The 19,801-nt window shown below is 36.3% G+C and overlaps 1 protein-coding gene across 1 annotated transcript in view; it reads left to right on the forward strand.

Moving 5' to 3' along the window:
- The first annotated feature begins 17,801 nt into the window (after positions 1-17,801).
- CCDC73 (coiled-coil domain containing 73) overlaps positions 17,802-19,801 on the forward strand; it is a 171,233-nt gene continuing 169,233 nt past the window's right edge. The window contains exon 1 of the mRNA XM_027072670.2: positions 17,802-17,852. The gene's annotated coding sequence lies outside the window, so the exon portion shown is untranslated. The remainder of the gene's footprint in view (positions 17,853-19,801) is intronic.

The following is a 19,801-nucleotide window of genomic DNA, read 5'->3' on the forward strand; positions in this document are numbered from 1 at the left end:
TCAGATATAATTCACATAAGTAAAGGCTCTATAGGGCCGTTGATAGAGTGTAAAGCGTCCAGAGACCCAATCGTTTGAGAATTGGTGCCTCAAGTAATGAAGGCAGCAGGCTGTAAGAGGACCTATTCAGGTAACATTCACATCCTTCATTGTCCAAATAACATGCTTCACAATTCTTTGAAACATTACTTAAGATTCTGAGGGGTCCCTGGGTGGCTCAGTCGGTTAAGCCTCCAACTTTGGCTCAGGTCATGATCTCACAGTTCCTGACTTCCAGCTCTACCCACATTGGTCTCGGTGCTGACAGCTCAGAGCCAGAGCCTGCTTCCGATTCTGTGTCTCTCTCTGTTCCTTCCCCGCTTGCACTCTGTCTCTCTCTCTCTCAAAAATAAACATTAAAAAAAAAAAAAAGATTCTGTGCTTTGACCAAAGTGGCTTGGCACTTGCTGGAAATCAGAGGAAACATTTTTTTCCCCTTTCTAGTTTTTTATTAATTCAGTATCCACCCAATTCTTTTTTTCTGCTCACAAAGTCTATTGCCTACTGTATTCTAATTATTTAGAATTAACTGAATTCTTCCTAGATTTTCTGCAGAAATTTTGTCTTCATTGATTCCTTCAGGATAGTGCTCTTTCTTTCCCCTTTTCCATATTTTTTCCTCCTCGGTTTCCATTTGTCCACCTTGTTCTCTAACTTGTTTCTAGGATAGATCCTTCTTCTCTCCTTCAATCCTTTTATCGTTTTTAAGCAACTGAGATCAGACAAAGAAGAGACTAGAAATGATTTCTTGTGGTTGACATCTTAGAACAGGAAACAAGAATGTGAGCTTGTAAAGTTCTCATAAGGGCAGGAACTGATTTATTTATCTTTACATCCTCCATGGTACCCAGCAGAGAACCTTTTATGTTGTTCATGCTCAATACATTATTTTTTTGGACGGAAGCAATTTATTTTCATGTAGGAAAACTGCTTCACACTCTATGGGGAGAGGCAAATGGTAATGCCTCATGCTGTGGAATAAGCAGATGTGAACTTTGGTGACATTCCTTGGTAGAATGCATCCACTCACATATCTGGATATTTGGACCAAAACAAATGAGGCTTTGTGCTCTCATCAAATATCAAAGTTTATAGTCTGAGAGGGGAGTCAGATACAGAAATGAAAGTGTTTCTCAGTGGTGAATTACATCCCTGCATGTTTCCCTGTAATATTGGATCCTAAGGAATTTTATAGCATTTGGCAGTATGCACACAAACTTCAACCACTATAGAATTACAAGATATTTTGGGATTAGATAACAAAGAAAAAAAGAATAACCAGTAACAACTGCCAATTGTCCACACTGCCAATTTCTTCTGTTATTTACTTGCTGTGCTCATTTTCTTCTTTGTGGCATTTGCTTTTTAAAGTCACAATATTCCTATGCTTTTCTTCCAAGGAATTTTAAGTGCTTTATTCTGGCCATCTGTGGAATCGGGTCAGATATTATAAGAGAGATACTGAAGCATGAAGCACGAAGAAGTAAAGGGTCTTGAATAGTCATTGGCCAAGTAGTAGCCTGGCTCTTGATTCTTCCCAGTGGTGTTGTTGTTTTTAAAGTTTATTCATTTATTCTTGAGAGAGAGGGAGAGAGAGAATCCCAAGCAGAGCCTGATTGGAGCTGGAACCCACGAACTGTGAGATTGCAACCTGAGTCGAAATCAAGAGTTGGATGCTCAACAAATTGAGCCACCCAGGTGCCCCTTCCCTGTGCTTTTCTGAGTTATTAAGAAGCAATGGAGGGCAGTAGGTAAAGTGTTATTTGATTTCAAAAGAAATAAGAAAAAAAGTCAGAGCAATGAGATGAATGGACTTGGATTAATGTAATAATGCATCTCAGAGTTTAAGCGTATACCCACCCATTTACCTGTGTGAACTTAAGAATGAAATGAAAACTCATTTTACTGTGTGGGCATGAGGATTGACTCAGGGACTGTGACAGGAAATGTTAAGGTTGCGGCCACGAAGCTTTACAATGTAAGGTCACATCCACGTTCTTATAGACACACTGATGACTGTGTCATTATCTTATTCAGAACAGGAGATACAACTTTACTGAACTTATGTTTCTGTGACATTTTAGCCTTGACATTTCAACAGCGATTGTTTGCTGTTTTAATTTATCCCAGTAAAATCAGTAGGTGGAAAATGAAAGACTCCTACTGTTCAAGGTTGGTTATATATTCGAGTGCAGGTATGTTCAAATTCAGCAAATAGGCAAAGGGACTAAAGATTTAATTTTCAACATTTATGTGAAGCCCTCTAAAGGAACTTTTGACTACAACTCATTTTTAATTCTATCATTCAAGAACAATGATTAATAACAAAATTAAATAAAATCAAGAACAGTGTGAAAGGTAATCCGATTTCATGGTCATCAGGTTCTGTGTCATGCTGTGAGTAGTACTAAGAGCTATATGCCATGCTGTAAAAAAAAAAAAAAAAAAAAAAAGGTAATCCTTATAGACCTTACAGGCACATAGGAACTTGAATTAACATGCTTCCAAACTACCCTCAGGGGCCTGTGACAGGGACTTATGTCACAGTTGATCACAAAACTCTCACTCTTTGTTGAAACTTCAGCATTTTTACAATTATAATTCTTTCAGACTTAGTTTATCATCATAATCTTACTTTCTGATTGACACAATTTTTTTCTGCTTCTTTTTTTGTAAACTCATGTTCATATAATCATGATGTTCTAAGTAAAAACAGATTGTTTCATATACAAGGTCATGTGACATCGATTGCAAAACCATGCTTTCCATGCACATGTGTGAAAAGGGAGTTCAAACAAATCGTGCATTTTAGCCATACAATTGACAACGTTTAAGCGTCTTTCATTTATTCTGCCTCAAAGAACGATGACTAACTCTGTATTGATGTTACTGGGACTGATTAAAGACACGTTATACAGAGGAACTCTTAGGAAATCTAAAACCCAGGATCCTGTTTATCCCTCTTTGGTGAAGGACTCTCCTTTTTTATTTTCTGTACCACCCTGGCTTGAAGCTTTCAAATGGCAGTTCTCAATAACTGAGTTTTGACATATAAAATGTGGCTTTTAAAGTATTATTTCTTTTACTGATGTACAGTAATGGCATTAGTAAAACTTTTGGCTCTCCCTTGTCTACTCTGAACACTGCCACTCTGACAGTCCTTGAGAGCAAGGAACAAAATTCAATAATCTCTGTACCTCACCTAACACATAGCAGGCTTTCCTAACTGCTCAGTGAATGAAAGAATGAATAAAATTGCTTCTTTCTCACTAGATCACTTTGAACAAATTACTTCTTTGAACTCTTTCTGCCTCTTCTGAGACATTGAGGATTTGGCCTAAATGAACTCTAAGATTTCTTCCTATGCTAAAATTCTATGGTTCTTTGAACACCTTTGATAATAGAAGGGTAAAGAGGTTGTATTTAAGTGACTTTCTAATTATTCTTTCCTGTTCTAGGTAGTGTTGGATTACTTGCTTTTATATAATTTATATGACTTAGGACAGTAATCATATGAAACTATAAATTTTAAAATTGGCTGTATACACAAATTACACATTTTATCCTTTGTTCACTTATAATTATATAAAATGGGAAATTAATATAATTTTCTATGTGGCAAAAGGGATACTAAAATATTTTTAGATTTTACTTTTATTAGCTTCTCTTGCTCTGATAACTTGATTTATACTTTTCAGTTTTGTGTTATCAGGTAACATTGCTGCTGAATCTTTTTTCTATTATCAGGACTCTTATTTTTTTCCAACTTTACTTTCTTTTTCTCAGATTTGTATTGAATTTATATATATTTTTATATTTCTACTATGGTTTCCTCTGTTATAGCTCCCCTACTGCCTCAATATTTTTTTTTTCATTTTTTTCCCCTCAGAATTTAGAATTTATAAACATGGGGCACTTTGGTCCATCTTTCCTCTTTAAGGACAACCAAATTTTCCTTTTGAGGCACATATTGTGCCTTTCATGAAATTATCTATTGTGTTGGACACTCAATAAATACATACTGAATGAATTAAATTAATTATTAAGAATGTATTCATTTTTCAAACAAACAATCCCTCCATCCAAGCTTGTAGATAAAGACAACAGATTGGTGGTTGCCAGAGGCATAGAGTGAGGGGTGGGTGAAATGAGTAAAGGTGGTCAAAAGGTACAGGCATCATCATTACATCATGGGGATGTACTGTACAGCCCAGTGACTATAGTTAATACTGTACTGCATATTTGACAGTGGTTAAGAGAGTAGGTCTTAGAAGTCCTCATCAGAAGAAAAAGAACTTTTTGTAGCTATGTGTCATAATGGATGTTAATTAGACTTATTGTGGTGGTTATTTTGCAATGTATACAAATGCTGAATCATTATGTTGTATATCTGAAACAAATATAATGTTGTATATAAATTATACTTAGATAAAAAATTAAAAAGGAATTCTTTTTTTGGTCGTACATTTTTACCCTTCTCTTCTATTTTGTTTCTGTGTTCCCTTTTCCCATTTCCCAATAATATCTTTCTCCTGTCATTCTCTCATATTTCTTCTAAGTTGTTACTTTGGAAAATTTTGTTTTTCTCATGATTTTCAACTCTCTTATTTTTTTCTCCTCTTTGAAGAATTTCTATAACTTTCTTAGGTTGAACCACATGAAATTGCCACTGTTATGGATAAGAAAATTCTTAATATCAGCAGTTTCATGTGGTTCAACCCAATCTTTTCCCTCAGTGCCTAGTGCACTGCCTGGCAGATTACTATTTTCTGGATGAAAAAATAAGTAAAGCCTCCTTTTCATCAGTTTCACTGAAAGCCTAGATGACTTTAGGCAGAGAGCTCTTTACCAGTTGTGGATTCAGAGGTATTAATCATCTTACCAGATTTGCTCATTGCCTGATTTTATTAGTTCTTTTCTTTCTTTTTTTCTTTCTTTCTTTCTTTCTTTCTTTCTTTCTTTCTTTCTTTCTTTCCTTCCTTCTAATATTTATTTATTTGGGGGAGAGCGCAAGCAGGAGAGGCGCAGAGAGAGGAGAACAGAGGATCCAAAGCAGGCTCTGCACTGACAGGCTGACAGCAGCAAGCCCGATATGGGACTCGAATTCATGAACCACCCACAAGATCATGACCTTTGTGAAGTCAGATGCTCAATCAACCGACTGAGCCACTCAGGTGCCCCTATTTGTTCTTTTCATCAATGTGCTAAAGATAGACATGAAGATATGCTAGTAGGCAATCATGTGGTTACCTACATCAGTATTATTATACACAAATTTGCAAGAATGTTAGTAAACATAAATTTACGGGGTGTGCACCTCTATGAGCATTTGTGAATACATGTGTGATTAACATCTCAAAAAGCTGAAATATGTTAAAAGTAGCAGAAATAGAAAGGAAGGTTAGGTTTCTTAAAATACAGTATTATTTCAGTCTCATTAGCAGTAACATGAAATGTCTGTCATTCCCACAATGTTCACCTCTGAAAATCCAGCATCTTCAATGTAAATTCAACTCTGAGAATTACGCACACTGAAATAACAGCAGAGTCCTCCAGAGGAGGCTTATTAATTAAAAACCATTTTAGGTTTCCTGAGTTCCTGGATGACTAGAATTGCTGACACTGTCCATGAAGATGTTTAGTTCAAGGTGCCTTTAATACTTTACTATGTTAATTTATAAGCCCATCTTTTCTAACAACCAAGATATTTTTTTCACTGCGTTGACAAACAGGTATGGAAATTTTAAGAAATTTAGTAAGTGAATCAGGAGGAGCATTGAAACTAGGGTTTCTGAAAAAAAAGAAAAGAAAAAAAAGAAACTAGGATTTCTGGTTTCTACCCAATAGAATTTCCACTTCACCCCACTGGTATTAGAATTTCACTTAATCATCTAGCATTTATGATTCATGCCCTATGAATCATGAAGAGTTTCTTTTGTTCTCTTTTAGTCACAAAAAGGTGAAGTTCATGATCTGACTCTGACATATGGCGTCAACCTGTCATGCAAGGAAAAAGATACTTTTTCTTTCTTTTTTAAAAAATAAATTCCCAATTATTTAACAGCAAAGCAATATATACCCTTTGTAAAACATCCAAATAATATAGAAGTTAATTAGTAAAAAGATACCTTTTCCAAAAGAAAATTGTTGTTTCTACACAGACTAATCCTTTTCAAATGAACTCTGAAGAACTGATTAAATGCTTATGTCACAGAAAATTTTGTTGAATTAAAAATGTGTTTTTAAGAGTTAGTTGCCTGTCTCACATATTACTCCCTAGTAAACTCCAGGTGGCTTTAAGAATAAAATGAAAAAAATTATCCCATAAAAGAATTAGAAGAACTTATAGGTGGATAGTATGTTCTCCTAGAGTTGAGAAGGACTCTTTAATAATAAAAGCAAAGCAAAAGTAATAAAGAAAAAATAATATATTTGATTTCATAAAAATAAAATATTTTTACACATTATAAGACACGATTAAAGTCAAAAAGAAAATGACAAACTGGGGGAAATATTTGAAACATATATGACAGGGAAGGAGTTAAAATCTTTACCTTTTAAAGTATTGTAACAAATCAACAAGGAAAAAGATTATTTAAAACACATACAACACATGAACCGACAACGTCCCAGAGAAGAAATATGAATAGCCAGTTAGTAAACCTTAGAAAACATTCAGTTTCACTAATAGTCAAAGAGATGAGAAGTAAAATGAGACTAATTGTTTTTGCTAATTACATCAGTCCTGAGAAGGGTGTGGTAAGAAGGGCATTTTCTGCTCACTAGTGGAATAACCATATTAGAAAGCAATTTAGCAATTCATTTCGATAGGTGTAGAGATTCTGTTCTTAAACATTACAAGAGATTATTGACTCATCTATTTTCATTGACCTCACTATTGCACTTTTGCATTGCTGATTTGTAAAGATGGTATCTCATGAATCATTCTCTAATTGCAGATCTAATGTCTTCTTAGTGATCTCTATATTTATCATTTTCTAGATCTATCATTAAGTTGTAGTTTATTCAGAAACGTTTTTTAAAAGTTAAGCTGCGGGGCACTGGGTGGCTCGGTTGGTTAAGCGTCCGACTTCTGCTCAGGTCATGATCTCACGGTCCGTGAGTTCAAGCCCCTCGTCGGGCTCTGTGCTGACAGCTCAGAGCCTGGAGCCTGTTTCAGATTCTGTGTCTCCCTCTCTCTCTGCCCCTCCCCTGTTCATGCTCTGTCTCTCTCTGTCTCAAAAATAAATAAACGTTAAAAAAAAAAATTAAAAAAAAAGTTAAGCTGACTTCAACAAAGTAAACTGGTTAAGAAATGCTTTTATTATGGTCTATTACAAATGCAACACTTACCTTATTGTAGACAAAGGTAGGGGATAAGGACAAGGGGAAAAAGTGGCTAATTATATCTCCAAGTATGGCACTTGGAATAAATCATTCCAGGTATTTTTCTAGCCACAAATTTATGTCTGTATTATACATGTTGTCAAATTACCCCCTAGAAAGTGTTATAAATGTATATGCTCATTTACATATAATGGGAAATGACAAAAAGACCATAATTTCCCATTGTCAATGGTGGGTATTAACATTTAGAAAATGGCTTAAAATAGCCTCTTGTTTTAATTAACGTTTTTTTTTTTTAAACATATTCAATGGATATTTACAGTTCTGCTTTTTTGAGTTCCCTATTACTATTTTTTGTTAGATGGTATTTTAGCCAAGTGTAATCCCAAGATTGTTGGAACTGTTTTGTTTTAATTGAATCTAGTCTATTGGAATTTCTACAGAGTAGTAAATTAGCATTTGTCTATGGTTTGTTATGCATGCAAATTGCAATCACTATAATTTAAAGAAGTTACTCAAATCGGTTCACCTTTGCATTTAAAGGCCATATTAAATATCTTTCACTTTAAAAGAAAATAATTTTTTTCAGGATATCTCCTTAGGCACTCTAGGGGATACAAAGATGAGTAGTGATATAAATAACATTTTTTAATGACATAAAACTCACATAATGTAAAATTTTAAAATTTATATGAAATGAATCATTAAAAATTTTTTTAAATGTTTATTTATTTTTGAGAGAGAGAGTGAGAGAGAGACAGAATGTGGGGGGGGGAGGGGCAGAGAGAGAGGGAGACAGTATCCGAAGCAGGCTCCAGGCTCTGAGCTGTCAGCACAGAGCCCGATATGGGGCTCAAACTCACGAACTGCAATAAAACTGCAAAAAACTCTGAGCCAAAGTCGATTGCTTAACCAACCAAGCCACCCAGGTGCTCCTAACATGAATCATTTTAACCATTTTAAAATGTACAATTCAATGAGTTTTAGTATATTTACAATGTTGTGCAAACAACCATCACCACTATCTAATTCTAGAACATTTTCATCATTCAAAAAGCAACCCTATACCTAGTAGCAGTTACAACCTATTTCACCTTCCCATCACCTCTGGCAACCACTAATCTACTTCTGTCTTCATAGATTTGCCTCTTCTGGACATTTCATATGGAACCATACAATACATGGTCTTTTGTGAACAACTTCTTTCACTTAGCATTACATTTTCATGTATCAGCACTTCACTCCTTTTTATTGTGCTTATATACACCTAATTCCTTATTCATCTGTTGATGGACATTTGCGTTGCTACCATTTTTAAATTTTTTTTTTTAACGTTTATTCATTTTTGAGACAAAGAGAGACAGAGCATGAATGGGGGAAGGTCAGAGAGACAGGGAGACACAGAATCTGAAACAGGCTCCAGGCTCTGAGCTCTCAGCACAGAGCCTGACGTGGGGCTCAAACTCATGGACCGCAAGATCATGACCTGAGCCAAAGTCGGACGCCCAATCGACTGAGCCACCCAGGCGCCCCATGGGTTGCTTCCATTTTTAACTACTATGAATAATGCTGCTATGAACATTCCCGAACATATGTTTCCAATTCTCTTGAGTTTACATCTAGGACTAGAATTGCTAAATCATATGGTAACTCTATGTATAAATTTTTGACAAGTATGTAGCATTTCTGAAAGCTTAATGTGGTGTGGCACTTAGCTAAGCACTTGACTTACATTGTCTTGTTGAATTCTCACAACTTTCTTCAGTAGGCTCAAATATATATATTTTTAATGTTTATTTATTTTGAGAGAGAGAGAGATAGAGAGCAAGGAGGGGAGGGGCAGGGAGAGAGAGGGAGACAGAGAATCCTGGGCAGACTCTGCACTGTCAGCACAGAGCCCAACACAGGGCTCAGATTCATGAACCGTGAGATCATGCCCTGAGCTGAAGTCAAGAGTTGGATGCATAACTGACTGAACCACTCAGGCGCCTCACGGTAGCTCCAAATGTTATGTCCATTTACAGATGAGGGCACTACAACTCCAACATGTTAAACAACTTGCTCAAGTGCTCAAGTTAGTTGGGACAGATCCAGGATTTGAACTAAGGCAGTCTAGCTCCAGAATCTGAACTCTTTACTTATTGTCTTAAGGCACATATGGTTCAAAAGGGTAGAAGACACAAGTAACAAAACAAGGTGAAATGAAGTAAGACATATAAGAGCCATATAATGTGCTTAGAGAATTGGAGGTGGAGAGTGAAATCAAGAAAGGCTTTCTAGGAGAGGGAACATTTGAAGAGAACTTCACTGGGGTGAAGGCCAACTAGGTAAAAGGACCATTACTGGGATGGCAGGTAAGTTTCACCTCACATGCCAATTCCAATTCACTGGTGGTGGCTGTCTATAGCACTGTATTGAGACATTGTGTTCTAGCTCAGTGGGAAATGATTAATTAGCAGTATCTGCTAAGGGCAGGGGAGGAGAGATTTGAAGCACTTATGATATGAGTTTTCATCACTGGACTATTATGACAAGGAGATGAGAAATTATGGGTCATGTTCTGGAAAACAATGACTACTGTATGATTTTAACTGGATCATGGGGTATGTGCAGGAAAGTGGAGGAAAAAATAAGATTTGAAATATGTGATGAAGTCTCATTGCAGAGTGTCTTAAATGACAGACTGAAGAGTTTGTACTTAATTCAGTGGAGCCATTGAAGAGTTTTGAACAGGGGAATAGTGTCATAGACACCCTACTATAAAAAGATTAATCTGGCAGTGGTGTACAGAATGAATTGACATGGAAAAAAATTAAACAAGGAGACTACTCAGGGTGATGTTAAAAAATTTAATGGGTGATGATAATGCCATGTTAAAACAAGAAGCTACCACTTTTTCTGATTAATTTAATAAAGATTAAAATGTAGGTGAGGGGAACTTTCTTACACCATACACAAAAATACACTCAAAATGGAGGAAAGACCTAAAAGGAAGACAGGGAGCCATCAAAATCCTAGAGAAAAAACAGGCAACAACCTCTTTGATGTTGGCCACAGCAACTTCTTACTTGACATATCTCCAGAGGCAAGGGAAATAAAAGCAAAAATCAAGATAAAAAACCCATCAAGATAAAAAGATAAAAAACTTTTGCACAGTGAAGGAAACAATCAGCAAAGCTAAAATGCAACTGACGGAAGGGGAAAGATATTTGCAAATGACATATCAGGTAAAGGGTCAGTATCTAAAATCTATAAAGAATTTATCAAACTCATACACCCAAAAACAAATCATCCAGTGAAGAAATGGGCAAAAGACATGAATAGATACTTTTCCAAAGAAGACATCAGATGGCTAATAGACATATGAAAAAATGCTCAACATCACTTATCATCAGGGAAATACAAATCAAAACCACAATGAGATACCACCTCACATGGATCAGAATGGCTAAAATTAACAACTCAGGCAACAATAGATGTTGTCCAGGATGCAGAGAAAGAGGAACACTTTTGCACTTTTGCAAACTGGTACAGCCACTCTGGAAAACAGTATGGAGGTTCCTCAAAAAATTAAAAATAGAACTACCCTATGACCCAGCAATTGCACTACTGGGTATTAATTCAAAGGATATAGGAGTCCTGATTTGAAGGGGCACATGCACCCCAATGTTTATAGCAGCACTATCGACAGTAGCCACAGTATGGAAAGAGCCCAAATGTCCATTGACTGATGAATGGATAAAGAAGATGTGGTATATATATATATATATATATATATATATATATATATATATATATACACACAATGGAATATTACTCGGTGATTAAAAAGAATGAAATCTTGTCGTTTGCAACAACGTGGATGGAACTAGAGTGTATTATGCTAAGTGAAATAAGTCAGAGAAAGACAAATATGTGGTTTCACTCATATGTGGAATTTAAGAAACAAAACAAATGAACATAGGGGAAGGCAAGCAAAAATAAGATAAAAACAGAGAGGGAGACAAACTGTAAGAGTTTCTTTTTTTTTTAATTTTTTTTTCACTATTTATTTTTTGGGGGACAGAGAGAGACAGAGCATGAATGGGGGAGGGGCAGAGAGGGAGGGGCAGAGAGAGAGGGAGACACAGAATCGGAAGCAGGCTCCAGGCTCTGAGCCATCAGCCCAGAGCCTGACGCAGGGCTCGAACTCACGGACCGCGAGATCGTGACCTGGCTGAAGTCGGACGCTTAACCGACTGCACCACCCAGGCGCCCCAAGAGTTTCTTAAATACAGAGAACAAACTGAGGGTTGCTGATGGGGTGTTGGGGGGGGGATGGGTTAAATGGGCGATGGGCATTAAGGAGGACACTTGTTGGGATGAGCACTGGGTGTTACATATAAGTGATGAATCACTAAATTCTATTCCTGAAATCATTATTACACTATATGTTTACTAGGATTTAAATTTTAAAAAAATTTTTTAAAGTTAAAAAAAAGAATAAAAAAAAAAAGAAAACGTAGGTGAGGGGAAATGAACACTCCAGTGTTATGTTGGTGATACATTAGTTCAACTTCTCCTGAGGGCAATTTGGCAACATGTATAAAAATCGTCAAAAAAATGGTCAAGGGTGCCTGGGTGGTTCAGTCAGTTGAGCATCTGACTCTTAGTTTCTACTCAGGTCATAATATCACGGTTCATGGTTTCAAGCCTTGCGTCTGGTTCTGTGCTCATGGTGCAGGGCCTGCTGGGGATTCTCTCTCCCTCTCTCTCTGCCCCTCTCCTGCTAGCATGCTCTCTATCTCTCAAAATAAATACACTTAATTGGGCCATCTGAGTGAGTCAGTTGGTTAAGTGTCCAACTCTTGGTTTTGGCTCAGATCATGATCTCACAGTTCATGGGCTGGAGCCCTGTGTCAAGCTCAACACTGATAGTGTGAATGACCTTGAGATCAAGAGTCACATGCTCTACCGATTGAGCCAGCCAGGTAATCCTGCATTGCCATTAAAAAAAACAAAAAACAAAAAACAAAACATATGTAGCCCAGATATTGGCTGTACAGTATTTCCTCTTGAAACCATCCCACCTGAGTCAGGACTTGGCATTTAATTCACTGTAGAGAACTCACTGCATTTAGTTAGCAATGTTGAATTTACTAAAGATTATGTAGGTGAGATGGAAGAGAGTCTTTTTTTGTTGTTTGTTTAATTTAAAAACATTCAGCAAACTTGATGAATTCCCCTTAGACATTTCTGCTTTCACCAAAGTGCTGAGCAGGGATTCTCATCTCTCCAACCCTTGTTCACACAGAACTTAGCCTTGCTCTCCGTCTTCTCCCCGTTTTACTGTTCAGACTTACTTATTCTGCTATGACTTTGAGTCTCAAAATCTATTCTGAGTAAGGCTTTTTTATGAAAAGCTGGTTTCTATCAGACAAAAATTGTTGTAAATATTCGTGTTGGAAATTACTCATGAGTTATACAAAACATTGAGAACACATATGTTAAAAAAAAAAAGAAGAAGAAAGGGGATTTGTTAACACATTGTGGCCCAACTTGTTACTAATACTTATTGAGCACTCTTTAAAAATATTTCCTCCCCGGGTGCCTGGGTGGCTCAGTCAGTTGAGCGACCGACTTCAGCTCAGGTCATGATCTCATGGTTTGTGAGTTTGAGTCCCACGTCGGGCTCTGTGCTGACAGCTCAGAGCCTGGAGCCTGCTTCGGATTCTGTGTCTCCCTCTCTCTCTGCCCCTCCCCCCACTCATGCTCTGTCTCTCTCTGTCTCAGAAATAAATAAACATTAAAAAAAAAAAGTCCTCCCTAGGTGATTGTGTTCATTTCCACGGTTTTAAATATTGCTTATATATTGCTTATATGCTGACAACTCCCAGATTTATACCTCTAGCACAAATCTTCCCTTTGTGCTCCAGATACATATTATCTCACTCCACAATAATATCTGTACTTGATATCTCCTCTTGATGTCTCATGGACAGCTCAAGTTTACCATGTTGAACTTGGTCTTCCCCACCCTGGTCTTCCCAAACTTGGAAAACGGCAGTACCAACTAAAAGTATTAAAGTCAGACAGTAGGCATCCTTGATTCTTTTCTTCTTGGCTACCCCATATCTAATTCATTAGCAAGTTCTTTTAGAACTGCTTTCAAGAGGTGCCTTGGTGGCTTAGTTAGTGGAGTGTCTGACTCTTGATTTTGGCTCAGGTCACGGTTCCAAGGTCATGGGAGAGAGCCCAAGTAGGGCTGCATGCTGGGTGTGGAGCCTGCTTAAGATTCTGTCTCTCTCTCCCTCTCCCCACCTACCCCCTCGGGCTCTCTCTCTCTCTCTCTTTCTCTTAAAAAAAAAAAAGTTTAATAACTGCCTCCAAAAAATGTCCATCAACCCCTTTCCATATACATTGCTACTCCCCACTCCAGAAGGAGTTTCCATACACAGAGCACTTGATGTGTAAAGGCACAGAGACCTAAAAGGGCTGGATTTTTCAAGGAAACTACAGATGTATCAGGGTGGTAGATCCATGTGTTTTTAAGAAGATGAGGTGGTGGGAAGGTGAGACAGAATGAGACAGAGCAAAGGCAACAAGTTTTGTTGGGAGCCTAAGCAGGGACCTGGGGGGAACGCATAGGCCATCTCTTTTTAGAAATACTAGTAAAGAAAAAAAATCATACTAACGCAAGACAACAGCATAAGTCACAGTCTTTTAATAAACAAGGAGATGTTACAGAACTTTTTCCATCCCATCTGGAAGAATAGGTCTTGTTAAAATTACAATAACAAAGGTATTACTATCAAAAGCTGTTATTAGAAAAAGGTGAAAATAATAGAAACACAAATGTTCACTTTTACTTATGGGTGAATTTATTTAATCTCAAAGTTAAAACTAGCTTCATGTTGGCCGATTATAACTTTGGAGGAAAGCCCAACATATACTTACTTTCTTTTCTCTTTTTTCAAGTTAAAAATTTGAAATTAAGATATAATTTATAAACCACAAAATTTAACCTTTTAACATGTACAGTTCAACGTTTTTAGTTTTTCCACAAGGTTGTGAAACCATCACAACTATTTCATTCTGAAACATTTTTGCCACCCCCCAAACAAACCCCATACCATAACAGCTACTCCCCAATTTCCCTCTCTCCAGCCCCTGGAAATTACTAAGCTACTTTCTGTCTCTATGAATTTGCGTGTTTGGGATATTCCATATAAATGAAATCATACAATATGTAGCCCTCTGTGTCTGGCTTCTTTCACTTAGAATAATGTCATCAAGTTTTGTCCATGTTGTAACACATATGGGTACATACTTCTCTATCTTGTCAGCCTGGAGACTGCTTGGGTTTCTGTTTCTTCCTGTCTCTCTCTCTGTCCCTCTCCCACTCTCCCTTTCTTTCAAAATAAATAAATAAACTTTAAAACAGAAACCAAGGTTTTTTGTGGAGTGTGTTTCCACTTTCTTAGGGCATCTAGACATGGACTTGCTGGGTGATATGGTAACTCTGTTTAGCCCCCCCACCCCCAGCTTTCTTTTTTTAAATGAATTATGTTTAACATATAACATTATGTAAATGTAAGATATAACATTTTGATTTAATACATTTATATATTGTGATATGATTACCATTGTAGCAAGAGTTAATACCTCTACCACATCACATAATTATCACTTCTTTTTTGAGGTGAGAATAACCAAGATCTAGTGTCTTAACAAGTTTGATCATTGTAATACAATATTATTGTGTCTAACTTTTTGTGTTTTCTGAAGTGGCTACACAATTTTTCATTCCCACTAACAATAGATACCAATTTTTCCACATTTTTGCTGACACTTGTTATTGTCTCTTTATTTTTATTTTTATTTTTATTTTTATTATAGCCACTACAGTGGCTTGCTTTCCTTTCTGTTCTCACTTGCTGGCTAAAACTTGATATTTCATTTATTCTTTATTTTAAGTCATCTGAGGATGATTGAAAACGGCAGCCCACACAATGTTTTAAAAATCAGAAAACTTTCTAGCAAGACTAGAATATTTGGAAGTTTTGGTAATATTGGGCAATAATTGGCCATAGCTGTGTAGGGGCCCTGCAATCTTCACCATTTTCTATTGTCTTACACTTTGGTCTGCTTTTCACATCGATTTTTTTTTTTTTAAACTGGCTCCACAGATAATTGGATTTGCAGCTCCTAGTTAAAGCCATTTGGCATAATTTTTTTAAAAAATTTAATTACGCTCCACATCCAACATGGTGCTTGAATTCATGACCCTGAGATCAAGAGTTGTGCATTCTACCGACTGAACCAGCAGCCAGGAGTCTCTGGCATAACTTAATTTTGAATGTTGACTTTCAGAGCAAGTATAATGTATTCCATATGAAAGTAGATTTAGAAATAAACCTAACCAGTGGGGTGCTTGGGTGGCTCAGTAGGTTAAATGTCTGACTCTTGATCTCAGCTGAGGTCTTGGTATCAGGGTTGTGAGTTCAAGCCTCACTGAGTTTGAACTCCATGCTGGGCATGGAGACTACTTAAAAAGAAAGGAAGGACGGAAGGAAGGAAGGAAGGAAGGAAGGAAGGAAGGAAGGAAGGAAGAAAGAAATCTAACCAAAAAGGTACATAAACTTTATGGGGAAATTTATAAAATGTTACTGAGAGAATTCAAAGAAGGTTTAAATAAATGAGCAGAAATAACATATTCAAGGATAGATTGAATTCTCCCTAATATAATCAAATTCAGTACAATAGAATAAGGATTCCAGCAGGATTATTTGTGGAAACTTGACAAAATAATTCTAAAATTGATTTGGAAAGGCAGACGCCCAAGAATAACCAAGACATTCCTGAAGGAGAATATGTTAGAGGAGAATTTCCCTATCAGATTATCACATGACTTGTAAAGCTATAGTATTAAGATAGTGTGATATTAAACTAATAGATCAATGGAACAGAATCTAGAGGCCGGCAACAGAAAATGGGAAAGTTATGACTTAATATATTGGATATCATCCCAAATCATAAGGATAAAAAGGACCCTTCAATAAATGGTCCTGGCCCAATTTCTCACCCATATGAGGAAAAAATGCAGTTCTCATATAATACATGAAAATAAGTTTTAGGCTGTTTAAAGATTTACATATAAAAATCAATGTTTAAAACACTGAGAAATAGATATAGAAGAATATCAAGGAGCAATCATTATCACATCAGGGAAGGGAAGGATTTCTTTTTTTAATTTATTTTTCTTTTTTTTTTAACATTTATTATTGAGAGACAGAGAGACACAGAGCTTGAGCAGGGGAGGGGTAGAAAGAGGGAGAGACACAATATCTGAAGCAGGCGCCAGGCTCTGAGCTGTCAGCACAGAGCCCAACGCGGGGCTCCAACCCACCAACTGTGACATCAGGACCTGAGCCAAAGTCGGTTGCCTAACCAACTGAGCCACCCAGGCGCCCCAGAAGGGAAGGATTTCTTAAGCAAGACACAAAAAGCACACCCTCAGAAAATATTGATAAATAAAATAAAATAATGTTTTCAGAAAATATTGATAAATGAAATAAAATAACGTTTTTAGCAAAAGACACGATGAAAAAAATTGAAAAGATAACTCACAGGAAGAAATATTTTCAAAATAGATAACTGACAAACAAATGGTATTTTAAGAATTGTTTCAAATCAGTAAGACAAAGACAAACAACCTAATAAAAACATGCAAAGGATGTCAGAATGGCCAATGAGTATATGACAACATGCTCAATATCATTATTAGCCAGATAAAAGTAAAATAAAACTACTATCTGATTGGAAGACGTGAAAAAAATCTTATACTTCCAAGTGTAAGCAAGGGTATATAGATCAATGGGAACTCATAATCACTGCTAGGTAGAGTAAAATTGGTAAAAATAACTCCAGAAAATTGGGTATTATTTCAAATTTGAAGATGATCATAAACTCACCACTTAGTGATTCTACTACTGGAGTATTTTTGCCCCCATGCCACAGGATAGAGGTACAAAAATATTCTTGGCAGTTTTGTTTTTAATAGCAAAAAAATTGAGTTGGCTATCAATAGAAGAATGGATAAATACATTTTGGTATATTCATTTAATGGCATCCAACATAGCACTGAAAACAAATACAGTTGACCCTTGATCAGTGCAAACATTGGGGTGACACTCCCCTCTCCCCTGCAGTCAAAAATCTGCATATAACTTTTGACTCTCTAAAAACTTAACTACTAATAGCTTACTGTTGAAGAAGCTTTACCAACACATAAAGAATTAATATGTATTTTGTATGTTATATGTTTTACATATATAAAGTAAGCCAGAGAAAAGAAAAATGTTACTTAGGAAATCATAAGAGAAAATACATTTACAGTACTGTATTGTATTTATTTTAAAAATCTGCATATAAGTGGACCCACACAGTTTAAACCCATGTTGTTCAAGGGTCAACTGTACGTTAAGGTAACATAAAACAATTTTTAACCAATGAAATGTTGAATGAAAAAAGAGAGTTATAGGAATATATTTATGTTTATGTAAATTACATAAAATTTAAAATCATGCACAAACCAGACAATGTAATGATTAGGGGTACATTATGTAGTAAAATTATAAAGAAAACCAGAGAAATGATAGAAAAGGAAGAAATGACAGAAGAGTGGTTAGTTACCTCTGTGCATGGGAGACAAGATGAAATTAAGGAGGGATAAAGAGGAGGTGATATACTAGTGGTATGTTTTACTTCCTAAAATAAGTGACAGGGGCACCCAGGTGTGTGTGTGGGTGCGTGTGTGTGTGCGTGTGTGTGCATGCATGTGTGTTCATACACGCTGTTTATGTATGAAATAGTGAAATACACTCTCAGAGGAGTTTTCATAAAGAAGGATGGTGGGGAAAGCAAACAGTTGATTGGGAACTTGTTTTTGTAGGAGTATAAAATGGGGAAGGTGGGATCCAAGAAAGATCTCCAAAAGTGGACTTCAGAATTTTGCCCAAGGTTGGCCTTTTCCAAGATAGGGGTTCTATTTCTTTCCACCTAAACCTCAGAAAAAGAAAATTGGGAAAAGATACATATTTTCTTTTGTTATTTTGCACAGGAGATTACTACCCCTTGGGGCATAGGAACTGAAAACATTACATAAACTAACAATGTGAAAAGTAGATTAAAGGATTTTTCTTTCTCCTCTTTTAAATGGCTTGATGAATTTGAAAGAGCACTGGATTAAGAGTCAGAGACCCAAGTTTCTAGTTTTCCTCTGTCCTTAATTGATTGTGTGACCTTGGGTAACTAATTTAGTCTCACTGGATCTTAGTTTCCTTAACAAGATGATTTCTAAGTCTCAGCTTTAAGTTTAGTCATTCTAGGAGTTAGAGAGCCTCTCAACCAAAAAGAAAGTGGGCATGTACATTCATCATTTTAATAAAGATATATTCTATTAATTTGGGAAAGCTGAAGAGAGTATTAATTTTCCTCCCACAGTCTTAATGAAGAAATAAAGAAACTAATTTTCCATTACCATTCAAGGGGCAATCCACTCCTTCACAGATTGTGAAATTAATGTAACAGATCCAACCAACTGAACAGTCTATGCATCTTTCTTCCCCTCTCCAATTCCAAGCCCTAGAACTGTATTTTATATAAAGTTTAAAAAGTTAACTAAAAATTAGTGCAGTTTTAAGTTTATGTATATAGTAATGTAGTTAGAGCAAAATACTTGTAGACAGCTTCTAGTATCTTTGACTTCTTATTTATTGAGTGTTATCTATGTCTGAAGTACAGCAGATATTATGATCTCTACTAATTATAGTTTTCTTAATTAAAACCACTTGTATCTATAATGCATTCTTTTCCTAAGGTGTTCAGTGTAGTTAGCAGATATTAAATCATTTATCTTTACAACATACTAATGAAGCTAATAGGAACAAATATTACTGTCATAATTTAGAGGAGAATATTAAAAGTCAAAGAGTAGGTCATGATCAAATAGCCATTTTTTTGGTCATGAATGTTAAGGTTAGATCTCAACTGATATATAATATTTCACATATTATATATGTATATAATATTCTGTCCTTCCTATATATCCCTCCTCCATCCACTTCCTATTAAGGTGCAATTTGCTATTTTGTGTAAACCTAGTGGGATACAGACACCTGCCTTCCACCATCAAAACCAAAGAGGGAAGATCTTCCCTTTCCCCAGCTTGGTGCAGCCAGGGTAAGGGCACTTTATCTAGGATCCAGAATTTGGCAATCAGCTCAGGGGGTTGAAAAAAACATTTTTTTTTGATGTTTATTTATTTTTGAGAGAGACAGAGTGTGAGTGGGGGAGGGGCAGAGAGCGAGAGAGGGAGACACAGAATCTGAAACAGGCTCCAGGCTCTGAGCTATCAGTACAGAGCCCAACAAGG

Source organism: Acinonyx jubatus, chromosome D1 (genome assembly GCF_027475565.1).
Source record: "Acinonyx jubatus isolate Ajub_Pintada_27869175 chromosome D1, VMU_Ajub_asm_v1.0, whole genome shotgun sequence".
In the NCBI taxonomy this organism is placed as follows: domain Eukaryota; kingdom Metazoa; phylum Chordata; class Mammalia; order Carnivora; family Felidae; genus Acinonyx; species Acinonyx jubatus.